General features: G+C 38.9%; 1 protein-coding gene across 1 annotated transcript in view; it reads left to right on the plus strand.

Moving 5' to 3' along the window:
* The window catches only part of grid1a (glutamate receptor, ionotropic, delta 1a), a 296,842-nt gene that overhangs the window by 67,667 nt on the left and 214,979 nt on the right, over window positions 1-14,196 (plus strand). The window lies entirely within an intron of this gene.

Genomic DNA, 14,196 nt, shown 5'->3' on the forward strand with positions numbered 1-14,196 from the left:
CAAAATGTAAGTTGGTTAAAGAAAGGCATAACACAACTAAAAAAAATAAATAAATAAGTAAATAAATAAAAAAGGATTAAGCTGCTTGAATATATATGAAGATTCAATTGTGATGAACTGTTGAAAGATATTTAGACGTATGTACTGGCATTTTATCAGAATGTGTCAATGTCAGAAAATTTATATAATTTCAGTAGCCTACTATATGCATACTACCACTAATAATAATAATACATAATATTATTATTGTTGTTGTGGTTGTAGTTGTACCTTCGTATAAGGAGGACAGATTTCATCTATCTAAACTTTAATCATCTCTGATATAATGCACCGTCACGTGCCTCAGAAACACAGAAAGTTACCACTCTCCCATAGACAGGCGTTGTATTTGTGGAATGCGGAAGTCACATGGGTCATCCAAACAGGGATCGTCCCAGCTGAGCTCCATTTATTTTCAATGATCCTGCAGCTCGCTCACCGGTAAGTAAATTAAGTCACTCCATTTTTGCACATTTTAATGCTTAAGTAGACCTGATGTGATTCTTGTACATAGCCCGCTTTAGTTTTTTTTATCTTTAGATAATGGCTACCATAGTTAGATCATGGCTGTATTATAGTTAGAGCCTAATTACAGCTAATGCTAACGGTACAACGCTAACTTAACTTGGCTAGCTAGATGTCAGCTGATCTTAGGTTGTATTTACATTAAAAAAAAACCCTTATTGGTTTTCGTTTGCTTACGGAGTTTATACCCTCTTATTAGATTTATGCTACAGTTAGTATCATTTACTTGCAGCTGTATATTTGTAGAAGTTACATGTAATTTACATACATTGACTGGTAGCTTTATTTACTAGATTACTTAGGTAGCATTACCTAAAACACTGAGTTAAATAGTTTGTATTTCAACAATATGCTGATGTGAGTGTGTGTGTGTCCATTCTGAGGTTTGTCAGCGGTGGTGACAGCAGACCTGCATACCACCATCAGGAGATGAGGACCCTGGGTGGAGGAACAGATTGGACCTCAGTGCTGAGGTATAAAAACCTCATCCATCACCAGGTTTCAGCTGTAATCTTTCCTGATAGCATAGTTTACCTATGAAATGGAACTTGCTGTAAACGTATCTAGTGTAAGAGCATGTGTGTGCCTCTCCTGCCCTGCTTTGTGCCGTCTCTCGCGCTCTCTGTAGGAGGTTGAGTACAGGATTGCCCATTCAAGAAAATGTGTCCACCTTCTCCCCTGAAATGTTATAATAAAACAATTTGTTGGATGCAACTGGTTGTTTTGTATTTTTTTTACACTATTGATCAAATTTCTTGATTGGTTTTAATTGAGCAGTTACTGGCATTCATTGATACTCACATATTATGCAAGTTAAAGGAAATGCATTAACTTAAGATAACATTAGGATGTGAGCTGTGGGGCAAGACCAAGTACATGTACTAATACACCATGAAAATACCCCACAACCAGTAAAATTTGTGCACTTAAAACCTTGCAGCATCAGCACCAATGGCTGAGTAAGTAGTAGGTCAAGACTTCCCTATAATACATCCATGGATTCAACAGGTCAGAGGTTTTCAGAGGTCAGTATTGGCTACAGGGACAACCTAATTATGGAGGTGAAAAAATCACAAAATTATTTAATTATTCATCCTTTTTATAGGGACAACCATAGGAAGGAAATGACGTTGAACAACTTATTGGGAGTTATGGGAGTGAATGGAGTTATAACTTCCTCTGTACAGATATAATGCGTGTGATTCTTTAATTATCGCGGGAATGGTCTCGCCACTCCAGCTGATCCGGCAGTGCTGCGCCGTACCGGATGCAAACAATGGATGTATTGTAGTGAAATCAAACCGCAACCGGTGGGAGTTGACGGATGAGGAAGCACAGGGCAAAACCGCAGCGGAGCCCTATTGCAAGTGGTGGAAATTTGGGACTGTATTTGCAGTCAGGGAGAGGCAGCCGGTCCGGTCCGGCAGGTAGTGTGAAAAAAACTTGACTGATGGGACGGTCTCAAGTGGAAAACATGGTGTTGAGTTTACTAATGGATGCAAATGGATACTTTTTTAGTGTTGTTCTACTTGGTCGAAGGCAAAGGAGTGGGAAGATGGGCGAGTCGCCACAAAGATCCGCCAGCCGACGGTATGCGCATTTTGAACAGCAGTAAGCAAACTTTCCCTTGTTTGTGTAAGCGACACCCGCCGTGGTGCTCCTGGCCTGTGCCTCTGTAACTTTCTCTTGATTTCAGTGTGTTAAAACGTGAAATAACATGCTATTTGGATCCAGAGAGACAATTTTATCGATTTAAAATTAGCATACTTAAGCGATGTTGGTCAGATGTTTGGATGAGTCAGGAGCTCCAGGTGTCACACAGGTGCAGCTGATTGCTTTAATTAGCTGGTTGATAATTGGCCGCCATGAAAGTTAGCAAGAAGAATGGTCCTTTATAGTTAACTTACCAGAGTGGTTTGAACTAGGAGGAAGTTGTCACTGTTAAATTTGATAAGATAATAGAGATAAGTGGGGAAAATATGAATGCAGGGGCCAATAGGTGTGTCTTAAATTATGGAAGGATGTGTGCGTGTGTTTTTAAGGTGCAACTTTAATTTAGATGGGAGGACTTGGCTTGGCTTGTAGCATAGTATTTTCAACTGGATCCGTTTCTCTGTTTATGATCAGGTTTAAACTTTTAATTGATAATAAGTTGGACAGACAAGGTTCAAACAAGGTGGTTGAGGTACTTAAATTCAACACCCACACATTTAACTCCTGGAATACCTTGAAAATCAGACTTTTTTTAAACTTGTAACTCCTTGTAATCTCCAACTCCTTATAACAGTAGTTGAATCTAATTAATAGAGGAACACAATGATATATTCATTTATAAAATGTACTAGATAATGTTTTTAAACTTGGAAGCAAACAACAGCTGTGGTTGGAATTATTGCTGTTTCAGTGACAATGGATGGTAAGCCCCAGTAACTAGTCAGCACCAGGATGTTTCGCTTGCCTGCAAAACACTTACACTGGATAATTTGGCAGTAATAAGCAGCACTTAATTAATAATAAATCGATTTTCAACCCTGGTGGCATGTGTTTGCTCTATTTACGAAGTTGCACAATATTCTTGCAGCAGATGGTTGTGGAGAAAACAATTTCATCCTTGAAGTACTTGAAACTCCTTAAATGTGACACATCCCTGTTTGTACGAACCCTGGAGAGAGAAATAACCAGCAACTCCTTTTAAATATATCTTTCACAATGTAACCCCCATATAGCGACATTAATGTACATGACCTAACAAAATTTCATATCACAGTATTTCAGCTGTGTGCTTCTTTGTGTAAATATAGCCTATAATTCCCTGTAGGCACCATATCACATTACTGTGAGAGCACAAGGTCAGCTATAGGTGGATCCTCCTGCTGACTGTGCTTCACTGCCTTGTCAAAGGACTTTTTGGAGGTGTGTTTGCATCACGCTGTCTGGTGAGTTTACTTTAGTTTGGATCGTTTGGTCAGGTCAAAAAAATAGACTCAGGTCACACCAAATAACGGTCCCTGCGACGCCTGAAATATCTGTCCTGTTTATCTTCCAGAGTTCTGAAAATTACTTCACAGTGCATTTGATCACGGTGGTGTAAACAGAAGAGCGTTGACATCTGAAAACCTGCTGGTTACTTGTGCCTGTAACTCAGCTGTGCGAACTCAAAACAAAACAAACACACAAGAGAAATAATCTAAATGTAGAACGTTGGTATTGTACCCTAGCTGTGTGACTGCTTCCCAGCATGGTGGCTTGAGTTTATTTACTAGATTGATGGACAGTAGCCTGTTTTTACACACATCCACTGTAAGTGCACACAGTGTGCCTGTGACTGAGAGATACATTTTACAGCACAATTCACATGGGCTGTCATTTTTTCACAAAGTTAAATTAATGTGAACAAATTAATCAAATTAATAAATTAAAAAACATTTTTTTTTTTTATTTTGAGATCATTTTGATGACATTGAACACACCCTTTATAGCATAATGCATGAGATACAGTCATCAGTACGGTCCTTGTATTTTTTTGGGTGGTGCCATAGTCATGTCACAATGTGGCTTGAGAAGGCAGCCTGACGAGGCTGTACAGTTGACGTTGCTCCACTGCCTCACTTGTGTGGTCATATTTGTTGTTTTCAGTAAGGCTGTTTGTTTTTACAACAATTTTTTATTTGTTGTTTCTTTTGCCATCTCCTGTGTTGAACCCATAACACTTTTAAACACTGGGTTGTTATAGTCCGATCAACACATTTCCTTTATTTTTATTTATTACCTTAGGTTACTGATAGGTCAATAGGGTGTGCACTAGGTCAAGTGGACAGTGATTTTTAAGAATGCCCTCTGCTGGACCACCGTGCAAACTACTTCATTAAACTGTTCTTTACAGTTTAAATATTTAATTGTTGCCATGTTTGAACAAAAAGCAAGTTGTTTGCACAGCAGGGAGGTAGTGAGACTGTCTTAGCTGTCAGGTCCGTGCTGCACAAATCAAACCCACTGCATCAAGGTTGGTAACACTTGGCAACTCACACCAATACAATTGATAAATAGCACTACAGGACAAATATGTTTTTTCAGCTTGGAGGTAAACTGTCCCTTTAAACCTTAGTTTAGTTTGGCTGGAGTGTAGATTCATGTTAAGAAGCAGAGTGCGATAGACGGATTTAGAAAAAAATAGAAAAATGATTTATTGCTACAAAGCCTAAAGGTGAAAGCCATGTATTGCTCCTCTGTTTGTATTTGGACATACATTTTGTACATAGACCAAATCAACTGATTTTGTTCGTATTTGGTATTGTCTTTGTTGAATTATGTTTGCTTCATTGTCAGCGAGTACTGATTCATCTTCATCCGTAGTTTTGACACGAGGTAGACAGTTTTGTAAATGATTACATATCAGAGACCTTGTGAGAACTAGTAAATTTCCCTCCTTAGGATGATAATCCATTGTGTCGGCTCCATGTCTCAACAAAACCCTATCCATAATAGATTGTTATTGAGCTGAAGATCATTTTTCACCTGGGATGACACAGCAGGGATTTCTCAAAATGTCAACAGATCAGTGTGATTGCTCAATGTGACATGGCTATCTCATTTCATAAGAAACATAGCCTTACAGTCAGTTAGATTCCTCTGGATAGCACATCTCTACCCTAAGAGACCCCATCAAACCAGGCAGCCTTGGGGAATGAGGAGTCACGATAGCGCTTAATCGAATGGGAACACATTGTTCAGCGTGTTCTGCTGTCAACCTCCAAGCACTGCCAGAGGAAATGGGCACCTGAGGACTCTGTGTTTACATATCCACGAGCACTCAGTGCACCTCTTTTTGATGCAGTTTCCTCCCTGACCACCGCTGCTTCTAATCTCCATGCTTGATCATGAATAAAACTCAGGAACATGTAGTTAATCACCTTGGCGGGTCCAGTGTGCACTCCTCTGACCAAGCCCGCTTATTGACTCAGCCAGAATCAACGATCAGCCTACTAAGCTTTTAATCTAAAACACAATTACCACCTATGACTCGGTGGTTCCAGGCAATAATGTTTTCTGTTACTTCATGGGTACGGCTGCTAGAGCTCTAATTTGCACACTCCATTGGCCAGTTAGGCCAATAAACTGAAAGGCACAACAATTTTATTTTTTTGTGTGCGTGCGTGTGTGTGGAATCATTAATTTGTGCATGTATACACATGACAAAACCACTCGTCTATAAGCAGTCCTGATGAAACACACTGAGATAGCCAACACAGTCATTAATAGATAATAAACACAACACAATCCATTACCAGTGAACACTGTTATACAATAAACTGTATCTGACATGAATGTTTTTAGTTTGAACAGTCATACATAATTACTGTGATGGTGTAATCATCAATAGTTACCACTGCTTGTTTTTAACTGTTGTTTTGAATTGATTTGGTGTGGCATTGGGCTAACAGAACAACAAAGCATCTAGATTATAAAAGACAGCAGCATAATAGCGTGAGTCATAATTTCATTGTATTTTTATCTCTCACTCCAGTGGGGTTTGTTCTCGCTGCTGGGATGACAGGGGTGTTTGTAGAGGTCCCTAGTGTTGTTGTTATCTGTGCAAGGTTGCAGGGCAGATGGGAAGTTAGATAGTCCCACAGGTAGCTCCTGCCTCCTCCACGCTTCCTCCCTTACTCCACCACAAATGCATTTTTCTGTCTTATCTTTCTCGAAACTGTCCCCTACCACACTTGTCTTTTCATTTTTGTATTCATAGTATAACCTCATTATATAGTATGGTAGCTCTTCAAACATTTGCACTAAGGACAAACAGAGAAAAGCAATATGGTTGGCTGAATGTATTGGCCCTATTAATCTGACGAGCCCTCCAGACACAGAAAGAGCTGCGGAAAAATAGGTTGCCATTCTATGAATTTGTATGGACGTGCTTACATGCACATGTGCCATATTTTTACCTAATGCATATGCTGAGAGCATAAATTAATATATTAAGGATTTACATCACATTAGAAAAATACTGTGACAGTTATTTGCACATTGAACAAACTGACTGTTTTAGCACCATAACAATGGAAATGTGAGATGGTCTCGACCTATTTACAGTTACTGACTGGCTCATTTGAATGGGGTTAATAGGATTTCCAATATGTTTTATCTTGAGCAAATGAAACATGCTAGTGTTTATGCAGACAATTATACAGTTCCTTTAGTAAATATTGAAACATCCACTTTCTTTTTCACACTATACTGTTTGCTGAATACTGATCTTATGTACACCTTTTAGACTGAATAAGTACCTTTTTTGAATCTACTTAAATACCCCATGCACCTTTTTTTCTTACAAGCTGCAGGTTAAAATAGCCCTTTTTTTGGACAAGACATCCAAATATGTCACTGTGGGCTGTCAAAAAAATTATAGACCATGCAAGTAATCAATCATCAAGTGCTGTATTTTTTTAAAGGCTGCATTACACAGTGCTTCCCACAGAATTAGAGTTAATGTCTGGTGGAAGCTGACGATGGAAGGGATGACAGCAAACATTTGTGTTTTTGTTTTCTTTTAAAGTGTTTGTGTCCTTTTGCATTACTCTGTGTCCCCTATCTAAATTCTGAGATTTTTGCGGGTCAATGAACTCAGCTCAGGTGGAGCTCTTCATGAGTTTTTCTTTTCCTCAGCAGCAGTATGTGAGTAATGGGGTGGATAACTGATCTGTCCATCTGTTCAGAGCTGATCAGATCAGATCAATGGATGAGAGGAGCAGCTGCTGCAGTGGCGAGTGAATGCCAACTTTTAGACCCCACAGAAAATACTGTCAAGATTCACTTTAATGTGCCTGACATTCTGCTGATCTTTCTGTGAATTACTGACTGATACATATAGTTCAACAGTGATCCTAATGAATGGTCCATCACACAAAAAAAAATCTATATGTGGCAGCAGAGATTTTAATTGTGGCAGGCTGGGAAACCCCTATTACAGTAACATAACATAATTTCCTTAACTTACAAGACGGTTCTATCTGTTTTGTTATTTGCTATTATCCATTTAAATGTTATCTCCACAGTACTGATGATTATTTTTCAAAAATCTCATTGTGTTAGTTTTTTTGTGAAAGCATTTGTCAACCCTAAAATATCGTCGCAGTATGGATATTTAGGTATTTGGTTCAAAGAGAAAAAAGGCATTTGAATTTCTCCATATCACCCAGCCCTATAATCAATGATTCAAGATAATAATTCGTAGATTAGTTAAGAATTAAAATATTTGTTAGTTGCAGCCCTCCCAAATGTGGAGCAGAACAGTTATTTTAAGGCCAACTGCATAAAACCACAGTGCGATTCAATAAAATGTTATCTTTGAAATCAGATCATGAAGAATGAAAGGTTAACTGTAACCAATTACACTTTTAAAAGTCACAACCTCGGCTAACTAAAGTAGAAACCAGCATAGCACACAAGTGGTATTGTAAATGATAGCCTTTTCAAAGCACTTTAATGCCCTGTGGCTCTAAAGAGTCTGTTGAAGCATGATTAATAGTTTCCGTCAAAGCAATTTGATGGTGCCCACAGTGGAAACCATTTTACATGTGTGTTACCAAGTGGCAAAATCTGACAATGTGACATCAGCAAATTAACCAATTAAATGCAGCCTGTGCAGTTTTTCTTACTTTCGCTGAGATTGTTGTGTGGGGTAGAGCAGCTCAACGGGAGCAAAGTTAATCTGACAGCTGGATAAGCTTGAATAGCAGCATAACCCTTGCCCAACTTCTTATTAATAGGAGACATTATGTCTTGTGTATTTGTATAGCCCTGCATTAATTACAACCTCAACTGGCTTAAAAGAAAACTTTTTTGAAGCAAATATGAACATTTCAAAGAAAAAGACATCCACTCGCTTCTAAAAAGAATATCTCCCACAAACACCTCAAAAAGAAACACACTGAGCCAGGGACAATTTCACAACCTGAAACAATGCACCCACACAGAATATCATTCACTTAGTCCCACTTTCACAAACTACTACTTACTATACTTTCAGAGGGACTGATTTTGGTTGAAAATTCTCAAGATAGATGACCAGGATCAAGGGCTACTGAGGGAGTCCATAGATATGTTAAGCTCAACATATTCAACCTGTTGAATATATCCAGATTGGTCCAGAGGTCGTAGGTGTGAGTTTGAGCTTTAGTGGTCGTCTGTCTTTATGTTTCAGCCTTGTGATTGACTGGCGACCTGTCTAAGGTGTAACCTGCCTCCACACATTGTCAGCGGGGATTAGCTCCAGCCTCCTTGTGACCCCCAGGGATAAGCTGTTATGGCTAGTGGATGAATGGATGGATGTATCTTGAACATGCTATTTAAAAAAAGCAAGAGTACATCTACTGCCTCCTTCAGTCAGGAGAAGACACCCTGTTGGAAAACAAAGTACAAACCTCTGTGAAAAAATGTATTTTTTACAGGATGAAACAGGTAGATGAGAAATACAAGCGAGAGACAGGAGTATGGGCCTAACTCTAGAGATGAAAGGAACCCTGCCATTTGTTTACAGTGATCAAATGTGCAATCACAAGCATTAATCTTTTATCATATTTCCATGTACATATTCTTTCCTCACTGTTGTGAATAAAAACCGCTTGTCTTCTGATAATACAAACGGATTAGCTGACCCAGCAGTCTCAGTTACTCTTCAAAAAAAGTACTTACATTCAAAAGCTGTCTGAATTCAAAGATAGCAGGCTATTGCTGACTTGTTTTTTTAGTAATGAATATAGTAATCTTGCATAGGAAGAGGTAGCACACAGTAGGTGTATTGTGTTTGTGTTGTAAGCACCTTTTTGAAAAAGTAAAGGTAGTGATAAGAAGCTGAGCACTGAGCACTATAATTTAGACCTCATACCAAAAAATGACTTCTGACTGTCCAAGCAACAAATGAAGCCTCACAAATGTATAAAATTGAACTTCACAAATGAAGTACTCTCAGAAAGACCATTGCATTGGATTGCATTATGTTGTACAATAGTTCATTCTCCTGTGTCTGCCTTCTCTAACTCTGTAATGTGCTTCTAATTTGGCTTTAAAAGGGTTGCTGTGACAAATGTGTTCTTTGAAGACTATTGCGGAAATGAAGCATTACTTAATCCCCCAAACCCCTCATTGTCCAAGTATAATTATATTTACCCTCTGCCAATACTAAAATGTCTCCTATATGTGGAAAAGACTGTCTGTTGTCTGTAAGTAGATGAATCTGTGAAGACTAATTTGAAGCCTTATTTTGGAAACATAAGCATTACAGTGGAAGTTCATGAGGTAAAAGCCATTTGGGCAGATTCTTTTCTGCCCACGATGTGTCAGTGAGTTACAGCTTAGCCCCCGAGGGCTGTTGCTTTGAGCCCTAATGAAGAGCAGTATGTCACCGGCCATATGGCAGGAGTCATGGTGTTAGTACAGCCACGCAGTGCCAGCTGAGATATGTTAAGATGCCACATGCATGTATGCGTATGTATGCATGTGTGTGTGCACGTATGTGTATACTCATCTATGTGTACAGTGTTTGCATGAATGCACTTATAAATATCCCTGCATATGTGCTGCTTGTGTACAGTCTACGTGTATTCATGAGTGTGTGTTTGTGGGTGGCAGTGGGTTGCACCATGTGCCAACAAGCCTGGCTTCAGAAAGCTAACAGACGGCCTGGATTTTCATCAGTGCGGGTCAGTGGCCGAAAGTAAGGCCTGAGAGGACCTGCTGGGTAGACAGACTGTCAGCCGCATCAAGTAGACAAATGGCGCTGTCCAGGTCCTGGGGGCATCCAACAGGGTCAAGGGTCATTAGCAGCACATCGGTGCACGTGACACCAGTCAGTGGCTGTGACACAGGAGAATTTCTTGTCAATATGTTTGCTTTTATTTGAGTAGCTTTGAGGGATGAAAGAGTGATTATATTTAATATTAAACAATTTGCTGATTGTTTTCTCCATCAATAGTTTGGTTGAGAAAATGTAGAAAAAAATAAGTAAAAGTTGACCATCACAGATAATAATTTCCTAAAGCCAAAGTGACATCATCAAATTGTGGCTTTGGTTAGACCCCAAACTTCAAAATGCTTTGATAACTTTGATATTAAAAAGAGAAAAACATTCATTCAATTGAGAGTCTAGAACTTGGAAAACATTTCTGCTTGAAAATGATGGAATAATAAATTGAACAGCAAAAGTTATTTTTCTGTCCAACTTATTGACAAATATTTGCTTTTCTAGTAGGTACCATGACATTTTCGAATTCTTTGTATTTGGAATTGACTGCTGGTTATGTTCAAGCTGTTAGGAGGAGATATTTGAGGCACGTGTGTTTTATGGGAGAAAGTTATTTGATCATTTTATAAAACAAGAAGATACTGCAGAAGAACTCACCTTGATGCATTCACTAGATACTTGAGGTAATTCACAGCCAGAAGTGGCTCCATTACTTTATGCACAGTCATCAGTGTGACATATAAAAGTAAGACAATAAAATAGAAAGAGAATCTGTCTGTTTATATTCAAGTGATGCAAATTATACTTTAGCGTCTGTGTCATAATCCAGGCATTGCCTGGGTGTGTAAAGGACATAACACATAGACTGTAATGCCCTAAAAGGCATTAACAGTAATGACCTTATTCATTTGACACCATTACAATTACCCATCCCAGAGGCTCAGTGGTGCTCTCTCTCCCTTCAGTGTCTCTCCCTCCTTTCACCTTCTCTGTCTCTCTCTCAGTCATTTTCTCTCCAATGCTGTGATTCTCCTCACAGTTTGATTCACAGTCGCTTATCACGCATACATCATCCCGGCAAGACGTGTCTTCATCAAGCAGAAAACACTGACGAGCATAAACGCACACAAACGGACAACAATAGTGCAGACGCATTTATCTTTAAACACCTTTAGAGAATTGAGGACAGGCACGAAAGCACTGCAGTAAATTAGTACAAAACTGGGTAGAACTAATTAGCCACTGTTTTGCTGAGGGAGGTTTCTAAGAGAGAGAGCGTGAGAGATGAGATGTGTTTAACAGATGATCTATACGCAGGGTGCTTCGCAGTGATAACCCCCACTGAGAGAAATTATTGCTGTAAACAGAAGCTTGCATCTCATAAATGCATCTGCATTCATTTGACTTGACGGCGGGCCTCACGGTGCCATCTTTGGCAGTGGGGCGATATCTCTCTCAGCAAGGATAGCACTGACTGCCATCTATGGTGAAACTGAGAAAAATGAGCATAGAGGAGGGAAGAAAGCAGCGAGGCAGGGCTCGCCATCTGGTTTGAAGGCAGAGCACCAGCACCTCAATGACCTCAGTATCTGCAGCTGCTTATTTGTCCAAAATGCTGCGTCACCTACAATATAGCTGTAAAAAAATGGCGGGAGGGAATGACCCTAACGTTGATGCCTGGCACATAGTGATCATGATCTGTCCCAGGAGAGTAATTCTTCTATAGTGTTCAAGCTGCTACAGGCTAAGATAGCTAATCATATGCTAAGGTTGGCTTCTGCTAACAGGAGCTTCTCTCTTAATCTTTCGGTCTTCTGAAAACTTTATTCAGTGCATACTTAATTCAGCTCCCATTGTGAAAAACTGAAATAAAATATATTTCTTAAATAATTTCTATTTGTATTAGTACTACTTGAATGCACTGTCATCCATTATTACAGCTTACTTTCCAAAGAGCTGTCATTTGTCTGTTGATCAGTGGATGTGATTTATCTCATAATGTGCAGGGGATTGTGGGTCAGGTTAACCAGATTAACATGGTGGTTTGCATATTGAAAAATGTGAATGGATCCTGGTATTTTTACTGTGTTTGACATACTATGTATTGGGACATACTTAATCTTTTTCTTGCATATAAAATAGTATGGTAGTATGAGTACTGGAACGCACAGGCAGTGTGAGAATGGCAATGCTCTTTACTGTCTGCAAAAACCCTACACAGCTCTCACACTGCTGCTTCTGTCCTATAGAGGTCATAATGTGCACTGTCGATGTCAGTGGTGATGAAAGTGATGCTGCTGTGAGAAAATAATTATGATGCAAATTATTGCAGTGTTTAAAATGCAGATAAGCTGGCCAGTTGTCTGATGTTGATTTAGATTTAGCTTTTAAGCCTATGTGATATTAAAGCCTGCTCCAGAGAAACCACCTTGATAGTCATACTGTGTGTTATGTCTAGCACTGCTTTGTAATCTATGGTGTGCTTTTCACTCTTGCTAGAGCATCAGTTACCTTAGTACAAAATGCCAGTTTGTATTGTAGTAGTATTTATTTGAAGAAAAAAAAGAAAAAAGATGAAATTATATACCCAAGGCTTGTATTAAGTCTCTCCCAAAATAAGATGCTGGTATTATCTTTAGTGAAGCATCATCCCCCGCCCCTGAACTTGGACCTCACCATGAGCTGCACACTTATTAAACTCTGATTTTGCATTCAGGCTGAGATTTATCCACAATATTCAGCCTTTTTAGTTCTAGTCAACCTCTGTGGAGATATTGCTGTCCGACTCAAAAAGAATTTGCAGTAAATTCCCGATGTAAGAAATCGTAATGTACCAGAGATTACTTTTTTTTGGTTCTTTAGTTTTGCAAGTTACCTCACTTTAAGTAACATGATAGTTTACATTACATTACTTATTACATGTATACATTATTTATCCCCAGACTAAACAATGGGATAAATAGCTCAAATATATTATGACATGAGAATATGATGTGTTTGAGCAGACTAAACCTGACCCCAAAATGATGTTAGAATCATTTTAATAATGTTTGACTAATCTCAGGGCATCCAATATGATAACAATAGGCTTTCTCATTTCTGCTTGCTGCAATTGAACACAACATCACAGATATTGCCAGAGGCATTTTTACACACAGCCTGGTTCTACTGGCTTTCTCAGATTACGCTATTCATAGTTCAAGAGTTAAATTTAAAAGCAAAACAGGCCAGACTGAAATACATGTGTTTAGATCAGTGAAATTTGTATGCACATACTGGCATACAATGCACCATCATTTGTTGTGATGCAAACACAAAAACTGCATTAGCTTGTTCAATGAAGCTCGTATATTTCTTTTGAAAACTATTTACTCTGTCTTTACGCTCCAAACCATCAAAGCTGTGTCCCTGTGCCTTAGCTGATATGGTGTACCATGCTGTGTCTGAGTAGCAAAGGAAAACATAAAAACAATGCAGATTACTGTTATAAGTGCCTATGTCATCCCCCAAATTAGGCAGACTTATTCCTTTTTCACAAAGTGTGAACAAAAAAATTCAGTAAGTGCTAATGAGAGAATGATACTCTAATTGAATGATCACAGTGAGATCCTCAGGGGGACGTTTAAGACCCATGCATGAATTGCTCTGGCAGAGACGGGAGCTGCGTGGGTTGACTCCAAGGTCATCCACTGCAGGCATGGTTGTAAAGCTGTAATCTTTGTATGTGTCTTCCCTGTAATTTTAAATAGTGACCCCTAACCTCCTGTCTTTGTAAGTTTGTAAGTGTTCATGGAAGCGCTTTGATTTTACTGTTATTTTACTTAATTTTAGTTTACTCAACTTCAGTTATTTTGAGCCCTTGGGGCTGTGTTCAAGTGTTTTTTCCC

Source organism: Plectropomus leopardus, chromosome 15 (assembly GCF_008729295.1).
Source record: "Plectropomus leopardus isolate mb chromosome 15, YSFRI_Pleo_2.0, whole genome shotgun sequence".
NCBI classification, from domain to species: Eukaryota; Metazoa; Chordata; class Actinopteri; order Perciformes; family Serranidae; genus Plectropomus; species Plectropomus leopardus.